The sequence below is a fragment of the Anomaloglossus baeobatrachus genome, chromosome 3 (genome assembly GCF_048569485.1).
Source record: "Anomaloglossus baeobatrachus isolate aAnoBae1 chromosome 3, aAnoBae1.hap1, whole genome shotgun sequence".
NCBI lineage: Eukaryota > Metazoa > Chordata > Amphibia > Anura > Aromobatidae > Anomaloglossus > Anomaloglossus baeobatrachus.
The window spans coordinates 655,484,617-655,505,042 of record NC_134355.1 but is presented as its reverse complement, the minus strand read 5'-3'; the positions used below and the strand labels follow the sequence as shown (position 1 = coordinate 655,505,042).

General features: G+C 47.6%; 1 protein-coding gene across 2 annotated transcripts in view; it reads right to left on the bottom strand.

The window, feature by feature from the left end:
• PLA2G7 (phospholipase A2 group VII) overlaps positions 1-8,622 on the bottom strand; it is a 111,135-nt gene extending 102,513 nt beyond the window's left edge. Inside the window, exon 1 of one of the 2 annotated variants that reach the window (XM_075338815.1) lies at positions 8,513-8,622. The gene's annotated coding sequence lies outside the window, so the exon portion shown is untranslated. The remainder of the gene's footprint in view (positions 1-8,512) is intronic. The other variant, XM_075338814.1, reaches the window with a different exon arrangement.
• Positions 8,623-20,426: the final 11,804 nt, after the last annotated feature.

Here is a 20,426-nt window from a genome sequence, read left to right as displayed (position 1 = left end):
GATCAGGGCAGTTTCAAAGATGCCCGGGTGCCAGACCCGGGCCCGGGATTCCAGGTGTACGATTCGGATTTAGCACTGTGGAAATTAAAGGAAAAATAAAGAAAAAAAATAAAGAATTAAGCGAGCGTTTTATACTTACGGAGACTCGGTGTCATGGTGGCAAACTGCTTCCGGGTCGCGCATTCACTTCCTGTACTGCACAATAAGCTCATCGTATACACACAGCTTTCCATGCTTTCCCTGCCCACCAGCCGTCCTATCGTCTGTTATTAGGTGCAGTCATAAGTGCCCCAGCCTGTGACAGTGTCTGCCTGCAGTCATTGCTCATCGCGACCCAGTCATTGTCTACAGTCGCAGCCAGCGGTCTTGTTCTATGGCCGCTCGCTGTGAGATGTAGCAGAGCTGGAAGCGGCGTGGGATCTCGTGTGAATTACGCCGAACCTGGAGGGATGTGTTGGGGGTTAATAAAGTGGATTAAAGTAGGTGTGTTTTTGTATGTTATTCCAAATAAAGGATTATTTTTTTTCTCTGCGTTTGTACTTATTTACTTTCATTTACAGGTTAGTGATACAGGTTTCTCCTAGACGTCTGTGCCATAACTAACCTAGGGTTTAGTAGCAGCTGTGCACTGTTAACCCCTGCTATTACCCGGATTGCCACCGCACCAGGGCAATGGAAGAGCTGGTAAAGCACCGGGATTGTCACATATAATGGATGTGGCAATACCGGGCGGCGGCGGGCCGATAATACCAGCCCCCAGCTGGCTTTATCTTGGCTGGGTATGAACATTGGGTTTTTTTTTTTTTAAATTATTTATTGAAATTTATATAAAATATATATAAGCAGCATGCAGCTTCTCTTAGGCCTGAATCACACTTGCGAGGGACTCACACCAGTCTCGCTTCGCAACAGGAGCAGGTCGCACCATGTGTTTCGATCTACCGACACACTCCTGTAAGGAGAGTGTGCGGCTGCCGGGTGATGTCATGCCAGACTTGCATGAGTCTCGCATCGCATCACCCGGTACAGCTGCACACTCTTCTAACAGGAGCGAATCAGCAGCATGTGTTTCTATGTACCTGCACGTTCCTGTGAGGAGAGTGTGCAGCTGCTGGCAGCCCCCATACAGCGGTGGATTCCGCGTCTGACAGCCCACACAGCGTGTTCCCTCACACATGTGCTACTGAGGAAGGTCCACATAGGACCGAAAACGTTTTTGTTACGCACATGAATACATTTTTCTTCAAATCATCTTGGGAGTGCCTTGTATACTTCTCACTGTTTGGCTTTGGAACCTGAAGTGCACCCCAATATCTCCGACACATATATAGGAAGTGCCATTCTCTTCTTGCTATATTTGATCAGAACGACAGCTGTAAAATAATTAACTAAGTAGTCTGAGAAAGCTAACTCATTACTTATAGTGATAAAGTAAATCCTGCCTGATATTGATTCCTAAGGGGATAGATACAATATGTACATCCACCACATGATGGGTTGCTTAACTTTCTCAATTCCTCGTACTCTGAATGAGGACACATCTCTATCATGTGCGTTTGCGGAGTGTTTGGAAACCGCTGAGCTTTTCTGTAAATTTATTTACCACATCAGAAAGGTGTCTTCTGAGATTTTTAAGGGACCTGTAGTGCAGCAAACGTACTATAAATTGCAACTTGTGTATGCGAATACATAAACAACACTGGCACTACTAATATATGTTTTAAAAATTATCCTGATGTAAAGTAGACGTGTGGGAAATGTTAATTAACTATTCTGTGTGACATACTGCTCTGGTTTAAGGACATGAAAAGTTTGAAAATTGCAAAATTTTTGACAACTAAAACACTAAAAATATCAACATAAATTATGCACTGACCAGTGATAAGTGAACCCGTGGAAGTTTAGTTTGGCGGGAGCAGCCAGACTTTAGGCTTGAAACACACATCCGTGAAACACGTGCGTGTTTGGTCCGTTTCCGTGTATACTGGAGACACGGCCAAACGTGCACCAATGTTACTATATCTCTGCGGTTACAATTGCGTTTTTGGTTATGTCCGTGAGTCCGTCTCCGTGATGCGTTTTTTGGTCCGTGTCTCACGCCAGCATGTCTGTTTTATTCACGCAACACGCAGCACGGACCCAATGAAAGTCAATGGGTCTGTGCGCACGTCCGAGTGACACGGACGCATCTCTGTTTGTTCCCTGTATGTTTTGTGCTTTTTTCATGTGATGTCAGTCTTTTTTCTTTTTATGTTTCGTTCTCTCCCTCAGTCCGTCGGTCGGTCTCTATGTCTGTCTGTCCCTCTCGCTGTCTGTCGGTCAGTTCCCCCCTCTCTCATACTTACCATTCCCCGATCTCCGGCGCGGCGCTGCACGGCTGTTATAAAAACTCCGGCGGCTTTTACCCTTTTGAAAAAGCCAGCCGCCCATTAATCAATCTTGTATTCCTGCTTTCCCCGCCCACCGGCGGCTGTGATTGGTTGCAGTGAGACACGCCCACCACGCTGAGTGACAGGTGTCACACTGCACCCAATCACAGCAGCCGGTGGGCGTGTCTATACTGTGCATTGAAAAAAATAAATAATTAAAAAAAACGGCGTGCAGTCCCCCCCATTTTAATACCAGCCAGATAAAGTCATACGGCTGAAGGCTGGTATTCTCAGGATGGGGAGCTCCACGTTATGGGGGGCCCCCCACCCTAACAATATCAGTCAGCAGCCGCCCAGAATTGCCGCATACATTATATGCGACAGTTCTGGGGCTGTACCCGGCTCTTCCCGATTTACCCTGGTGCTTTGGCAAATCGGGGTAATAAGGAGTTATTGGCAGCCCATAGCTGCCAATAAGTCCTAGATTAATCATGTCAGGCGTCTATGAGACACCTTCCATGATTAATCTGTAAGTGACAGTAAAAAAACACACACACCCGAAAAAAATCCTTTATTAGAAATAAAAAACACAAACAAATTCCCTCATTACCAATTTATTAACCCCGACAAACCCTCCATGTCCGGCGTACTCCACGGACCTCCAGCGTCGCTTCCAGCTGTGCTGCATGGAGGTGACAGGAGCAGCAGAAGACACCCCCGCTCCGGTCACCTCCACGCAGCTAATGAGATGAGTAGCGCGATCAGCTGCTGTCACTGAGGTTACCCGCGGCCACCGCTGGATCCAGCGGTGGCCGCGAGTTACCTGACTGACAGCAGCTGATCGCGCTACTCATCTCATTAGCTGCGTGGAGGTGACCGGAGCGGGGGTGTCTTCTGCTGCTCCTGTCACCTCCATGCAGCACAGCTGGAAGCGACGCTGGAGGTCCGTGGAGTACGCCGGACATGGAGGGTTTGTCGGGGTTAATAAATTGGTAATGAGGGAATTTGTTTGTGTTTTTTATTTCTAATAAAGGATTTTTTTCGGGTGTGTGTGTTTTTTTACTGTAACTTACAGATTAATCATGGAGGGTGTCTCATAGACGCCTGACATGATTAATCTAGGACTTATTGGCAGCTATGGGCTGCCAATAACTCCTTATTACCCCGATTTGCCAAAGCACCAGGGTAAATCGGGAAGAGCCGGGTACAGCCCCAGAACTGTCGCATATAATGTATGCGGCAATTCTGGGCGGCTGCTGACTGATATTGTTAGGGTGGGGGGCCCCCCATAACATGGAGCTCCCCATCCTGAGAATACCAGCCTTCAGCCGTATGACTTTATCTGGCTGGTATTAAAATGGGGGGGACTGCACGCCGTTTTTTTTAATTATTTATTTATTTTTTTCAATGCACAGTATAGACACGCCCACCGGCTGCTGTGATTGGGTGCAGTGTGACACCTGTCACTCAGCGTGGTGGGCGTGTCTCACTGCAACCAATCACAGCCGCCGGTGGGCGGGGAAAGCAGGAATACGAGATTGATTAATGAGCGGCCGGCTTTTTCAAATTAGAAAAAGCCGCCGAAGCAGTGTGAACGCCGTGCAGCGCCGGTGATCGGGGAACGGTGAGTATGAGAGAGGGGGGGACACTTCAGTCACTCGGGGGATTAGCGGTCACCGGTGAATCCTTCACAGGTGACCGCTAATCAGTACACGGCACACAGACAGAGCCGCAGCATGACTATGAAGTCGGGTGAAGTTCACCCGAGTTCATTCTCATCCCGCTACTCTGTCTTCCGACATGTAGTAACGACATTTTGCATCACACACGTACATTTCACACGGACAACACATACACATGTCAGTTATTTCACTCACGCACACACGGACATTCCACACGCACATACGGCTAGCATACGGGATACACACGCAGGCCACACATACCATAAAAACGGACCTAAAAAACGGAAAACGGACCCGAAAAACGGCCCGTTTTACACGGACGTGGTTTTCACGGATGTGTTGCGGAGCCCTTAGAAAAAGTTTGATTTGAGACATGGACTTGACCTGAATGTCATTTGAAGTCACTAATTCAACTCTCCGCTCACATGCGGCCAACAATAAACAGATCACTTTCTTTTGGGGGAAGGGGGGGTAGGATATTGTGGAAGAGTGGGCAGATATTTTTTTTTTGGTGCATAATCGCTCATGTGTGCTGACACACAGGATTAAGGGTGCTTTAAACACTGAGACATCGCTAGCAATAGCTATCGATGTCGTGCGCGATAGCACCCGCCCCCGTCGCTCGTGCAACATTTGGTGCTCGCTGCCATAGCGAACATTATCGCTACGGCAGCGTCACACGCACATACCTTGATAATGAGAGCGTCTATCATCTTAAGGGAACTTTACACGCTGCGACATTGCTAGCGATGTCGAGCGCAATAGCACCCGCCCCCGTCGTTCATGCGACATTGCTGCTCGCAGCTGTAGCGAACATTATTGCTACTGTGACGCCCCGGACTAGTCGGGTCGTCCCAGGTAGTCACACAACACCACACCCCCTCCCGATTAGGTAACAGCAGCCAACCTAAAAGCCTTGTCACCACCCTCCAGGTTTGATGTCCACACCAGGGGGCAGGCGGAGCCAGGCGGTTGGCTCCGCCCAATGAGGAGTTCACAGACCTGGAGGCGGGAAAACACAGAGTCTAGCAGAGTCTGGTTGAGGGTAGTCAAGTTCAGGTTGGAGTGGAGAGCAGTCAAGGTCACGGGCAGTCCTGTGTCCGAGCCCTAATAAGAGACTACCAGGTGGCTCGGTCGGAGCCCAGTCGCCATTGGCAAGGAGGCAGACGGTGCTGGCCGCCTGCAGGAGACCGGGAATACGACCGGTGGAACCGTAAGGGACCGGGACAGGGTAGTGGCCTTAAGGACCTATCCCACACAAGTCCCTTTAGAAGGCAACAGCCCAACCATACAAGGTAAAGCTACCGCTAAGGCATAGAGACCCAAATGGTCAGCGTCTGCGGGCAAATGGGCTGCTACGGCATATGCAAGTCGGGGAGCGGACTACTGGTGTCTAGGCATAGGAGTCAAACATTTACACACAGAGGTGCAGGAGAAAGGCGGAAACCACCAACCTATTCTGGGAGAAGCTGCAGCCGGCTGCGGGCCCCGTTCATCACTCCGTTTGGTTTACCAGAGACTTCAGTGTCTTGTGTCAGAGTGAGTACACCAGTGCCATCAGACACCGCACCGCAACACTTCACCCTGCACCCCGGCCCTCGCCTACCGGGCCCCGGGAACATTACTCCCCTACCCACGGAGGGGTCAACACCTAGCTGCGCCATTACACCGCTCCCGGGAGCCCCCCATACCTTCACCACAGCGGTGGTGTCTACAATCACCACAACCCGTGGGTGGCGTCACGAACTAACATCCAAAACCAAACCACCATGGCCCCAGCCGTGGAACTCATCACCCAACTCCCTGCGTGTAGCGCCAACTCCCTTGCAGAGTGACGTGACCCCTGGGTCCATGACAGGCTCGAGCCACCACCCGCAGTACGAGCACGGATCCGAGCGGTTCGGCGGTCGCAGCCGAGCCCGCGGGGTGGTACACATCGGCAGCGTCACACGCACATACCTTGTCAGCGACGTCGCTGTGACCGCCGAATAATCCCTCCCTCAAGGGGGAGGTGCGTTCGGCGTCATAGCGACGTCACTGCGACGTCATTAAACGAGCGGCCAATAGTAGCGGAGGGGCGGAGATGAGTGGGACATAACATCCCGCCCACCTACTTCCTTCCTCATTGCCGGTGGACGCAGGTAAGGAGATGTTCGTCATTTCTGCGGTGTCACACATAGCGATGTGTGATGCCGCAGGAACGACGAACAACATCGTATCTGTGGCAGCAGCGATGTTAAGGAAAGGAGCGACGTGTCAACGATCACCGTTTTTGAATGATTTTGCGATCATTGATCGTCGCTCCTTGGTATCACACGCTGCGATGTCGCTACTGGCGCTGGATGTGCGTCACTAACGATGTGACCCCGACGATATATCGCTAGCGATGTCGCAGCGTGTAAAGCACCCTTAATATTGGTCCGAGTGGAATGCGATTTTTTTTTATTGCACACCACTCGCACCGATTTTCATGCTGTGTGTCTTAGGTATAATTGACATGCTGCATTTTTAAACGCAGTGATTTTGTCAAATTTTTGACACTCAAATCGCTGCGTTCAAAAAAAGCATCGGCAGCACGGATTATGCACAATCTTCATAGATTGTGCTGGGGACGCAGGACGCATGCGCTTACGCTGCAGTGCTAAACACTGCGTAAACACATGAAATTACGCAACGTGCGCACGAGCCCTAAAGCAGACAACTGCGTGCTGCAACCCTCAGCTGTCTGCTTTCCCTTGTCTGATTATCAAAAATTGAGGGGATCCCGAGATGTTATTTTAAATTATTTTGGATCACCAGCTAAAGGCCCAGTCACACTAAACAACTTACCAGCGATCCCAACAACGATACAACCTGATAGGGATCGCTGGTAAGTTGCTAGGAGGTCGCTGGTGAGATGTCACACTAAGCGACGCTCCAGCGATCCCACCAGCAACCTGACCTGGCAGGGATTGCTGGAGCGTCGCTACACGGGTTGCTGGTGAGCTTCTCACACAGGCAGATCTCACCAGCAACCCGTGACCAGCCCCCAGCGCCGTGTGGAAGCGATGCTGCGCTTGGTAACTAAGGTAAATATCGGGTAACCAACCCGGTATTTACCTTGGTTACCAGCACACACCGCTTAGCGCTGGCTCCCTGCACACCTAGCCACAGTACACATCGGGTTAATTACCCGATGTGTACTCTGCTACGTGTGCAGGCAGGAGGAGCCAGCTTCTGCGGACGCTGGTAACCACAGTAAACATCGGGTAACCAAGAAGCCCTTACCTTGGTTACCCGATATTTACCTTCGTTACCAGCGTCCGCCGCTCTCAGCTGTCAGTGCCGACTCCCTGCACTCCTAGCCACAGTACACATCGGGTAATTACCCCATGTGTACTCCAGCTACGTGTGCAGGGAGCAGGGAGCTGGCACTGACAGCTGAGTGCGGCGGATGCTGGTAACGAAGGTAAATATCGGGTAACCAAGGTAAGGGCTTCTTGGTTACCCGATATTTACATTGGTTACCAGAGTCTGCAGAAGCCGGCTCCTGCTGCCTGCACATTCAGTTGTTGCTCTGTCGCTGTCACACACAGCGATCTGTGCTTCACAGCGGGACAGCAACAACTAAAAAATGGTCCAGGACATTCAGCAACAACCAGCGACCTCACAGCAGGGGCCAGGGTGTTGCTGGATGTCACACACAGCAACATCGCTAGCAACGTCACAAAAGTTGTTCCTTAGCAGCGATGTTGCTAGCGATGTTGCTTAGTGTGACGTGGCCTTAAGATAAAGCTGACAGCTGAGGGTTGCAGCCCGCAGTTATCTGCTTTATCTGCGCTGGTTATCAAAATTTATTTATTCCATATCAGCATTTATTTGCAGGGAAATTGCCCCTATTTTGCGTCTTCTTGCAGCCCCTTAGCCCTTACTACGACCATTTTACAGCACAGAAGTTCGGTTCCCATTGAATTACATTGGGTTCGGATCCCGAGCCAAACTTTTAACTAAAGTCCAGCTGAACTTAGCGAACTCAAAAGTCCCACAGGTCTACTCAACCTTCATGTTACATAAAAACTACGAAAAATGGGAAGTCTTAGTAATAATGAGTGTATAATTGATAGAAAGCAAAAGCAAACAAAGTCCTATCAAGGGGCATTAGTCCTTTAAGTGATTAAATACTTGTCTTGGCACAAGCAGGATATTTCATCAGTGTCAGATCAGAGGGGTTCTAGTCACGGTCGGAAAGTCAATACTAATGTAGCAACACTATGAAAATAAATACGACTATCCTCCCCCTCCAATATTACATGTAGCAAAGCTGCCAATGACACAGCTACATTCTGCTGCAGGCAGTCAGGCATGCTAGGAGTTGTACAAGAGCAGGACAGGCACAGGCTGAGGACCCTTGGCTTAGAGCTGTATTTACACAGCATGCCAATGAATAGATGGTAAAAGTTTATCAAAAAGTTTTTTACAAACCTGGACAGCAGACTTGGCAGGGACTCTCTCCTCCCAGCTATAGTCCTGACACTCACTGCTGGTGTACCATTGTGATGTGTTGTGTTGTGAGCCTCCAGCTGACTCAGGCTGGGCTTGTGCTGTGTATAGGAGGGGAGGTTACAAGTTCTTTCCTGACTTTTTTTCATTGGTGATCGGGGGAGGGACTGAACTTTTCTTTCCTTCAAGTTCATTTTCGATCATGGTGCAAATTACTGGGGCATAAGTCATGTCCGTAGACTCTCTGTACGCCTACAGGTATGCATAACAAGCAAACAAATTCTGAATACTGTACACCCAAAAAAACATTTGCTGCACCTATCAGGAAGTGTTGTGTAACCTATATGTCATAGGTTTGTAGTATATTTTCTTAAAGGGAACCTGTCACCAAATTTGGAGACTAGAACCTGTGGCAACCACCATGTTGGCTATTATATACAGCATTCTAACATGCTGTATATAAGAGCCCAGGCCGCTGTGTAGAACGTAAAAATCACTTTATTAGGCTAAGTTTCACACTGGGCATCTTTTCTGGGTTTCTGGTGCATTTTAAAGTTTCAAAGATGCACCAAAATGCATGCATTTCCATCTCCTAGCAAAGTCTAGGAGATTTTGATTTTGCTGTCCACACTGGGCATCTTTTGTTGGCTGCATCTTGGCTGTGTTTTTCAAGATGCCGCCAAGATGCAGCATGTAAATTCCTTTTGCGTTTTTACCGCGTTTTTGAGCCCTTCCAGTCAATAGATTTCACTTAAACGCCTTGGGCAAAATGCGGTCAAAACGCATCAAAACACGGTAAAAACGCATTATGTTTTTGATGCGTTTTTGGTGCATTTTAAGATGCACTCAAGATGCACCGACAAAAAAAACATGCTGCGTGTGAACATAGCCTAATACTCACTTGAGGGGCAATGCAGACTGGTCAGATGGGTGTCTCCGCTACCGGCGCCTCCTCTTTCGGCCATCTTTGTCCTCCTTCTTCTGAAGCCTGGGTGCATGACATGTCCTAAATCATCCACACAGGCCGGCATTGAGGTCATGTGCAAGCGCACTACAATACTTTGATCTGCACTGCTCAGGATGTTTCCATTAACACTAGAAGTCCCAGAGAGGGGTCATTTAACATTTCTACCATTGGAACCCTATGGAGCTCGACATTTCTGGGACTTCTAGTTTTAAAGCACACCAATCACCAGGATTTTCCTATGTAACCTAAACCCAGTGTTATACTGGCACTATCAGGCTCAGGCTGATTCTTTACATACCTTTAGTTGTCAGCTAGGATGTTTTGAAACACAAGCAAATAAAGTTTGTAAAATGAGCAGGCTTTTGAGTGGCAGCAGCCACCGATCAACTGATAGCTGGGATAAGTATTCATAGTGATTCCCGCCTGGCCCTCCTCCCCTGTTATTTATGCTAATTTCATTATAGTATCGTTTTACTAAGTGACTAGAAGGACCCGTGCTGATGTCATACCCATGTGACCAAAATGGGCGGGGCCTCAGCCAACAGAAAAATAATGCTGCTTCCTGGTATCAGCTATGCATTGCCCCTTCTGGTTACATGAGTATCACATCAGCAGAGGCCCTTCTAGCCACTTAGTAAAATTATACTATAATAGAATTAGCATAAATAACAGGGGGATTACGGACAGGCAGGGGGCAGGAATCACTATGAATACCCACCCCAGCTATCTGCTGATTGGCAGCTGCTGCCATTCAAAAAGCTGCTTAGTTTTCAAACTTTACTTGCTTGTATGAAACCTATACATCCTAGTTGACAACTAAGGCCCCTTTCACACGTCAGTGATTCTGGTACGTTTGTGCTTTTTTTTAAACGTACCAGAATCACTGACATACGCAGACCCATTATAATGAATGGGTCTGCTCACACATCAGTGATTTTTCACTGCACGTGTCTCCGTGCGGCGTACCCGCGTGTGCGTGATTGCCGCACGGAGACATGTCCATTTTTTTCTGGCATCACTGATGTCCCATGGACCACGCAGTGGTGTGGTCCGTGAAACACGTGCCAGAAAAAAACGTGCTTCTAAAATAAAAAGCATTTTAACTCACCCGGCGTCCAGCGATGTCCTCTGCAGCCCGTGCAGCTTGCTGCTTCTGAGCCGGCTCATTACTGTCGCGCATATTCATGATGCACGACACAGCCGACCCGGAAGCAGCTGCTGCGGGGGTTAGCGCCGGCCGGATGCTGCACCGCGGGAGAGTTCAGCACCATGGACAGCGGGAGCGGGCACAGGTGAGTTAATCTCTAAGTGCAATCACGGGCCACGGAGAACGGAGCCCGGATTGCACTTAGACAACCCACGTGTGCCGTGATTCACGGCACAAGGAGGGACATGTGCGTGTTTTACACACCAGTGAAAAACGTCAGTGTTTTTCACTGACGTGTGAAACGGACCTAAAGGTATGTATAGAATCAGCATGATAGTGCCAGTATAGCACTATATAGGTTATATAGGAAAATCCTGGTGATTGGTGCGCTTTTAGGAAAAGGCAATAACAACACTTTTTGCAATCTTCATACATATATTTTCCTTCAGTGAACTGTCCCCTAATTTTGGGAAATTACTATGACACAATCATTCCTTACAGTTTTTGTATGACTGAGCTTCTGTCTGAGCACTACATGGAGACTGATTATCCTGAGTCACAGCAAATATTTACGAAACATGTGCCGACAACTGCAGTTTGTGAGTTCCTCAGAATTCTACAGTGAAACTTTGATCTTGTGACCGAAGAGCTATTTTTTTCCGAGTCTATATCGCCTTGTTTTGTTTATTCTGTAAAATCATTGGGTTATATGTTTATAAGATACAAAACGTATCAGGCAGGAGGCACTCTAAAAGATGGAAGGCATTGTGTGGGGCCCTATATGCTAGTCATACCCAACCAGATAGGTCAAAACTAGTGATGAGCGATCCTGTGGTTAATTGGGTTTGCCAAACCATCAAGGGGAAAAAAATTGGGATTAGGCTGGAGTCATACTTGCGTATGAAAAATCGGTCTGATTCTCATGCCGGAAAGTGGGTCGATTTTTTTTCTCACTTGTCATCCATGTGCTGTCAGTGTGCTGTCCCTGTGCAATCCGTTTTTTCTCTCAGCAGCTATTACTCATTTACAGTCATGTACAGGAGCATTTACAGTGTTCTCTGCTACATGATAGAATTGTATTTAGAATCACGGCTGTCACTAGGATGGTCTGTGTCCTGTCCATGTGACATCCGTTTTTTTCTCACACCCATAGACTTGCATTTGCAAGTCTTGCATGAGATACTCTTGCAACCGCAGCATGCTGAGATTTTTTTTCCTCAGTCCGATTTGAACTGAGAAAAAAAACGCAGATCGGAACTGCATCATTGATTAACATTGGTTCAAGGCTAATGCGAGATTTTCTCACATTGCACTCATGCGAATCATACGCAAGTGTGACTTCAGCCTTAGCTAGCATTACCTAGCGAACCTGATGCTGAACTTAACCCGAACAATGAACCCCATATATGTCAATTGGGAGCCCAAGTTTGGAGCTGTAAAATGGTAATAGTAAGGAGTAGGCGGCTGCAAAAGGGACCTGAATGGGGGTAGGGGCATGCCAATTGTAAACATGTAAACACATGTGGATAGGTAAATTACTTAAATGGCTTCTGTCACCATAGCAGTTATGGTTACATAGCAAGTAAATGAAGAAACGAAAAAAAATTTAAAGGGAATTTGTCACCAGGTTTGGTGACTATAAGCTGTGGCCACCACCAGTGGGCTCTTATATACAGCATTCTAACATGCTGTATGTAAGAGCCCACACCGCTGTGTACAACTTAAAATTACTTTATAATACTAACCTAACGGTCGGCCCGATGCAGACTGGTTGGATGGGTGTCTCCGTTATCCGGGTGCGGCACATCCTCTTTCGGCCATCTTTGTCCTCCTTCTTCTGAAGCCTGGGTGTATGACGCGTCCTACGTCATGCACATGTGGCGCCCCTGGGCTTCAGGTGCCACATGGTATTACACCACTTTTCAGGGGTAATATCTACCCCGGATCAGGAGGGGGTTAACCTGCCAGTGCCTTCACAAAACGCATATACAACAGTAAGGTGCTTACTCACAGGGGATTGGACTAGGGTAGACAGGATAGTTAGCCATCACGAAGCATGGGACTTCCCCAGTCGCTAGGACAACCACTGGGGGTGGGCACCACATGGGGTAGAAGTAGGCGCACACAAAACACTAGAGACAGAACCTTCCTGGGCACAGCTTGGGATAACACCTAGCACTGACAACTGGAGTTAGTGTTACTTTCTCTTCGTGGGCCGGCGGCTTGGAGCAAGAGGCTCGGCCCGTGTTCCGGATAGCAACTGAGGGACACTTCACTAACAGATTTTCACGGGCACTGGCGGTGACCACCGACAAATAAGGGATCGTCTGTAGCCCATCGTGGCAGAGATCGGTATTCTGGGGCAGCGCTTGAACAACCTGTGAGTAAAGAGACTTGGAACCGTAGCCCCTGCATCTGCCTCTCCTTTAACCAGCGCCATCGCCCAGCGCTGAAGCGCCAACGGGGATTAGAACCACCACCCCCGTCCTCCATCATCCTCCCCGGGGTAATCCCACTCCGGCTGTGGGGAGCGGCACCATCCCAGCTGCATCCAAAATCTGCCCCGGTGAGAGACTCTGCAGCGGCGGCTGCATAGCTTGCCACGTACCACAGGTAGCATCACAATCATCCAATAGACTTTCCTAACCGTCACCCCCATCCTCCACCTCCGACTACCACCCTCATCCTCCTTTCCTACCTCCCGTCCACCGCCATCCTTCCCTTCCTGTACGCCTTGGAGCAACAGAACTGCGCCAAACCCCCCTGTGATGATGCAGAGGATCTGCACCCCCGGCCCGGCGACGAGTAGCTTAAAACACCTGCCTCGTGGGGCGCTATATTTGGCGTCACAAACAGGATCTTCGTGCCTGCAACAACCGGGTACTGTGCGCCTTTTTGAACTTTCGGTTTATGCACTGTGTGTGGCGTATTAGCAAAATCAGCAGACGCCATTAACTGCAAAGAGCGGGAACAGAGAGGGCCGAAGTGTTCATAGCCCGGCGGGATGTGAATGCCCATCTCCCAGAGGAGCACCCAGGTCATAACCTGATGCCGGGCGACTTGGTTCAGTACACCCGGCACTGTGGGGAGAGGGGGTGGTTTGCGCTGGATGCCAAGCTGAGGGGCAGCCAGGAGGCCCGTGTGAGCGCTGCACCCCTTCCCCAAAGTGAGAGGACTCTGAGTAGGGCAGCGGAGCACCGTTGTCACAGTCCCCGTTGGGACCAGCACTGTGTTTGTTTTTTAAAAGTTTTGAATTGAAAGTTATAAGAGAAATGATTAACCGAAAAGTCATCTGATTATCTGCACTTGATTGAAACCGGTCGTTGCCGGCACCGTTGTCCCCGTGGGGACCATCCACATTTTATGCATAGGGAACTCTCTATGAACTAGCCCGTGAACTTGCAGGGCAACCACAAACGTTAGTGGCTTGTAAATAAAATGTTTGTTACCGCTGCCACCGTACCGCCTCCGGAGAGGCAGATTGGAGGGAGGGCCCGCAGTGGAGCAGGCTGGGGCCCAGCCACCACAGGAACCGGTGGCTACCCTCTGGAAGGGAAGGACAGATCCCGCTCGGGTAACTTGGTTCAGGACTGGGGTCAAGGGGTGCTGCCTGTTTCTTAGGGGCAGCATCAGGGCCAGGTTACTTGGGTGGGAGAGAGCGGCAGCAGCAACCATTTGAAATGTTACCGTAACGTTTAAGAAAAGTGCCTCCCGTTGTGGGATGATGTTAATATGCTTGTATGTACGATGCTGAAGTTGGTTTCTTATTCGTCCAGTTTCTTATTAGGCAATTTAGTTTTTTCAGTTTTCTATGCATTTAACAACAAAAATAACACATGACAATAATAAAATACAATGCACTGATGTGCCCTAATATAAATACACTCAAAATCAGCTGCAAAAATTATAAAACTGGCAAAAAAATGGGCATCAAAGTGGGCACCAAAGTATGTTAGTGAAAGGGTTAAATGGCTTTGGGCCACTGATCTAACACCAGAATTGCATATCTAGTGATGCCTCTAATCAAACTGAAGTGACTCCAGCCTGGCCCAAAGGGGTTCTGGGCATCAGAACTGGCATCAAAGTGGGCACACAGCCAATTTTCACAGATTTGAATAAGTAACTGGTGTTTTTGAGGGGTTAAATGGCTTTGGGCCACTGATCTCACACTACATTTACATACCCTTGATGCCAAACATCAAATTCAGATCACTCCAGCCTGGCCCAAACAGGTTCTGGGCATCAGAACTGGAATCAAAGTGGGCACACAGCCAATTTTCACAGATTTGAATAAGTAACTGGTGTTTTGGAGGGGTTAAATGGCTTTGGGCCACTGATCTCACACCACATTTACATACCTAGTGATGCTTCACATCAAATTCAGATCATTCCAGCCTGGCCCAAACAGGATCTGGGCATCAGAACTGGCATCAAAGTGGGCAAAACCTCAGTTTTCACAGATTTGAATAAGTAACTGGTGTTTTTGAGGGGTTAAATGGCTTTGGGCCACTGATCTCACACCACATTTACATACCTAGTGATGCCAAACATCAAATTCAGATCACTCCAGCCTGGCCCAAACAGGTTCTGGACATCAGAACTGGCATCAAAGTGGGCACACAGCCAATTTTCACAGATTTGAATAAGTAACTGGTGTTTTGGAGGGGTTAAATGGCTTTGGGCCACTAATCTCACACCACACTTACATACCTAGTGTTGCCACACATCAAATTCAGATCAGTCCAGCCTGGCCCAAACAGGTTCTGGGCATCAGAACTGGCATCAAAGTGGGCAAAACCCCAGTTTTACAGATTTGAATAAGTAACTGGTGTTTTTGAGGGGTTAAATGGCTTTAGGCCACTGATTTTACACCACATTTACATACCTAGTGATGCCAAACATCAAATTCAGATCCCTCCAGCCTGGCCCAAACAGGTTCTGTGCATCAGAACTGGCATCAAAATGGGCAAAACCCCAGTTTTACAGATTTGAATAAGTAACTGGTGTTTTTGAGGGGTTAAATGGCTTTGGGCCACTTATCTCACACCACATTTACATACCTAGTGATGCCACACATCAAATTCAGATCACTCCAGCCTGACCCAAACAGGTTCTGGGCATCAGAACTGGCATCAAATTGGGCAAAACCCCAGTTTTACAGATTTGAATAAGTAACTGGTGTTTTTGAGGGGTTAAATGGCTTTGGGCCACTGATCTCACACCACATTTACATACCCAGTGATGCCGCACATCAAATTCAGATCACTCCAGCCTGGCCAAACAGGTTCTGGGCATCAGAACTGGCATCAAAGTGGGCACACAGCCAATTTTCACAGATTTGAATAAGTAACTGGTGTTTTTGAAGGGTTAAATGGCTTTGGGCCACTGATCTCACACCACATTTACATACCTAGTGATGCCAAACATAAAATTCAGATCACTCCAGCCTGGCCCAAACAGGTTCTGGGCATCAGAACTGGCAAAGTGGGCAAAACCCCAGTTTTATAGATTTGAATAAGTAACTGGTGTTTTTGAGGGGTTAAATGGCTTTGGGCCACTGATCTCACAAAACATTTACATACCTAGTGATGCCACAAATCAAATTCAGATCACTCCAGCCTGGCCCAAACAGGTTCTGGGCATCAGAACTGGCATCAAAGTGGGCAAAACCCCAGTTTTCACAGATTTGAATAAGTAACTGGTCTTTTTGAGGGATTAAATGTGTTTGGGCCATTGATATCACACCACATTTACATACCTAGTGATGCCACACATCAAATTCAGATCACTCCAGCCTTGCCCAAACAGGTTCTGGGCATCAGAACTGGCATCAAAGTGGGCACACAGCCAATTTTCACAGATTTGAATAAGTAACTGGTGTTTTTGAGGGGTTAAATGGATTTGGGCCACTGATCTCACACCACATTTACATACCTAGTGATGCCACACATCAATTTCAGATCACTCCAGCCTGGCCCAAACAGGTTCTGGGCATCAAAACTGGCATCAAAGTGGGCAAAACTCCAGTTTTCACAGATTTGAATAAGTAACTGGTGTTTTTAAGGGGTTAAATGGTTTTGGGACACTGATCTCACACCACATTTACATACCTAGTGATGCCGCACATCAATATCAGATCACTCCAGCCTGGCCCAAACAGGCTCTGGGCATCAGAACTGGCATCAAAGTGGGCAAAACCCCAGTTTTCACAGATTTGCATAAGTAACTGGTGTTTTTGAGGGGTTAAATGGATGTGGGCCACTGATCTCACACCACATTTACATACCTAGTGATGCCACACATCAAATGCAGATCACTCCAGCCTGGCCCAAACAGGTTCTGGGCATCAAAACTGGCATCAAAATGGGCAAAACCCCAGTTTTACAGATTTGTATAAGTAACTGGTGTTTTTGAGGGGTTAAATGGCTTTGGGCCACTGATCTCACACCACATTTACATACCTAGTGTTGCCGCACATCAAATTCAGATCACTCCAGCCTGGCCCAAACAGGTTCTGGGCATCAGAACTGGCATCAAAGTGGGCACACAGCCAATTTTCACAGATTTGAATAAGTAATTGGTGTTTTTGAGGGGTTAAATGGCTTTGAGCCACTGATCTCACACCACATTTACATACCTAGTGATGAAACACATCAAATTCAGATCACTCCAGCCTAGCCCAAACAGGTTCTGGGCATCAGAACTGGCATCAAAGTGGGCAAAACCCCAGTTTTCACAGATTTGAATAAGTAACTGGTGTTTTTGAAGGGTTAAATGGCTTTGGGCCACTGATCTTACACCACATTTACATACCTAGTGATGCCACACATCAAATTCAGATCAGTCCAGCCTGGCCCAAACAGGTTCTGGGCATCAGAAGGGGCAAAGTAGGCAAAACCCCAGTTTTATAGATTTGAATAAGTAACTGGTGTTTTTGAGGGGTTAAATGGCTTTGTGCCACTGATCTCACACCACATTTACATACCTAGTGATGACACACATCAAATTCAGCTGTGTGCCCACTTTGATGCCAGTTCTGATGCCCAGAACCTGTTTGGGCCATGCTGGAATGATCTGAATTTGATGTGTGGCATCACTAGGTATGTAAATGTGGTGTGAGATCAGTGGCCCAAAGCCATTTAACCCCTCAAAAACCACCAGTTACTTATTCAAATCTGTGAAAACTGGGGTTTTGCCCACTTTGATGCCAGTTCTGATGCCCAGAACCTGTTTGGGCCATGCTGGAATGATCTGAATTTGATTTGTGGCATCACTAGGTATGTAAATGTTTTGTGAGATCAGTGGCCCAAAGCCATTTAACCCCTCAAAAACACCAGTTACTTATTCAAATCTGTGAAAATTGGCTGTTTGCCCACTTTGATGCCAGTTCTGATGCCCAGAACTTCTTTGGGCCAGGCTGGAGTGATCTGAATTTGATGTGTGGCATTACTAGGTATGTAAATGTAGTGTGAGATCAGTGGCCCAAAGCCATTTAACCCCTCAAAAACATCGGTTACGTATTCAAATCTGTGAAAACTGGGGTTTTGCCCACTTTGATGCCAGTTCTTATGCCCAGAACCTGTTTGGGCCAGGCTGGACGTATCTGAATTTGATGTGTGGCATCACTAGGTATGTAAATGTGGTGTGAGATCAGTGGCCCAAAGCCATTTAACCCCTCAAAAACACCAGTTACTTATTCAAATCTATAAAACTGGGGTTTTGCCCACTTTGCCAGTTCTGATGCCCAGAACCTGTTTGGGCCAGGCTACAGTGATCTGAATTTGATGTGTGGCATCACTAGGTATGTAAATGTGGTGTGAGATCAGTGGCCCAAAGCCGTTTAACCCCTCAAAAACACCAGTTACTTATTCAAATCTGTGAAAACTGGGGTTTTGCCCACTTTGATGCCAGTTCTGATGCCCAGAACCTGTTTGGGCCAGGCTGGAATGATCTGAATTTGATGTGAGGCATCACTAGGTATGTAAATGTGGTGTGAGATCAGTGGCCCAAAGCCATTTAACCCCTCAAAAACACCAGTTACTTATTCAAATCTGTGAAAATTGGCTGTGTGCCCACTTTGATGCCAGTTCTGATGCCCAGAACCTGTTTGGGCCAGGCTGCAATGATCTGAATTTGATGTGATGCATCACTAGGTATGTAAATGTGGTGTGAGATCAGTGGCCCAAAGCCATTTAACCCCTCAAAAACACCAGTTACTTATTCAAATCTGTGAAAATTGGCTGTGTGCCCACTTTGATGCCAGTTCTGATGCCCAGAACCTGTTTGGGCCAGGCTGGAATGATCTGAATTTGATGTGATGCATCACTAGGTATGTAAATGTGGTGTGAGATCAGTGGCCCAAAGCCATTTAACCCCTCAAAAACACCAGTTACTTATTCAAATCTGTGAAAATTGGCTGTGTGCCCACTTTGATGCCAGTTCTGATGCCCAGAACCTGTTTGGGCCAGGCTGGAGTGATCTGAATTTGATTTGTGGCATCACTAGGTATGTAAATGTTTTGTGAGATCAGTGGCCCAAAGCCATTTAACCCCTCAAAAACACCAGTTACTTATTCAAATCTGTGAAAATTGGCTGTGTGCCCACTTTGATGCCAGTTCTGATGCCCAGATCTTCTTTGGGCCAGGCTGGAGTGATCTGAATTTGATGTGTGGCATCACTAGGTATGTAAATGTGGTGTGAGATCAGTGGCCCAAAGCCATTTAACCCCTCAAAAACATCAGTTACTTATTCAAATCTGTGAAAACTGGGTTTTTGCCCACTTTGATGCCAGTTCTGATGCCCAGAACCTGTTTGGGCCAGGCTGGAGTGATCTGAATTTGATGTTTGGCATCACTAGGTATGTAAATGTGGTGTGAGATCAGTGGCCCAAAGCCATTTAATCCCTCAAAAACACCAGTTACTTATTCAAATCTGTAAAAACTGGGGTTTTGCCCACTTTGATGCCAGTTCTGATGCCCAGAACCTGTTTGGGCCAGGCTGGAGTGATCTGAATTTGATGTGTGGCATCACTGGGTATGTAAATGTGGTGTGAGATCAGTGGCCCAAAGCCATTTAACCCCTCAAAAACACCAGTTACTTATTCAAATCTGTGAAAATTGGCTGCGTGCCCACTTTGCCAGTTCTGATGCCCAGAACCCCTTTGGGCCAGGCTGGAGTCACTTCAGTTTGATTAGAGGCATCACTAGATATGCAATTCTGGTGTTAGATCAGTGGCCCAAAGCCATTTAACCCTTTCACTAACATACTTTGGTGCCCACTTTGATGCCCATTTTTTTGCCAGTTGTATAATTTTTGCAGCTGATTTTGAGTGTATTTATATTAGGGCCCATCAGTGCATTGTATTTTATTATTGTCATGTTATTTTTATTGTTAAATGCATAAAAAACTGAAAAAACTAAATTGCCGAATAAGAAACTGACGAATAAGAAACCAACTTCAGCCCCGAATAAGAAACTGGACAAATAAGAAACCAACTTCAGCATCGTCTTGTATGTCTTGTTTTTTATCTTTTCAGAAAAAAAAAATGAAAATAAAACCGGTGTTGGACGGGCAGCCCGAGGACAGTCTGCGTTTTGCTAAGGGGGAATGTGACGCCCTGGGCAAGCCAGGGGTCACAGGTCATGACACCACCAAACACCCCACATTCCCTGCAGGCACACCAAGGTCAGAACACAAATCCTTGTTGCCCTCCTCCAGGGGCTGATGTCCACACCAGGGGGTGGGCCAGGCGGTTGGCTCCGCCCTCCGAGGAGTTCACAGTC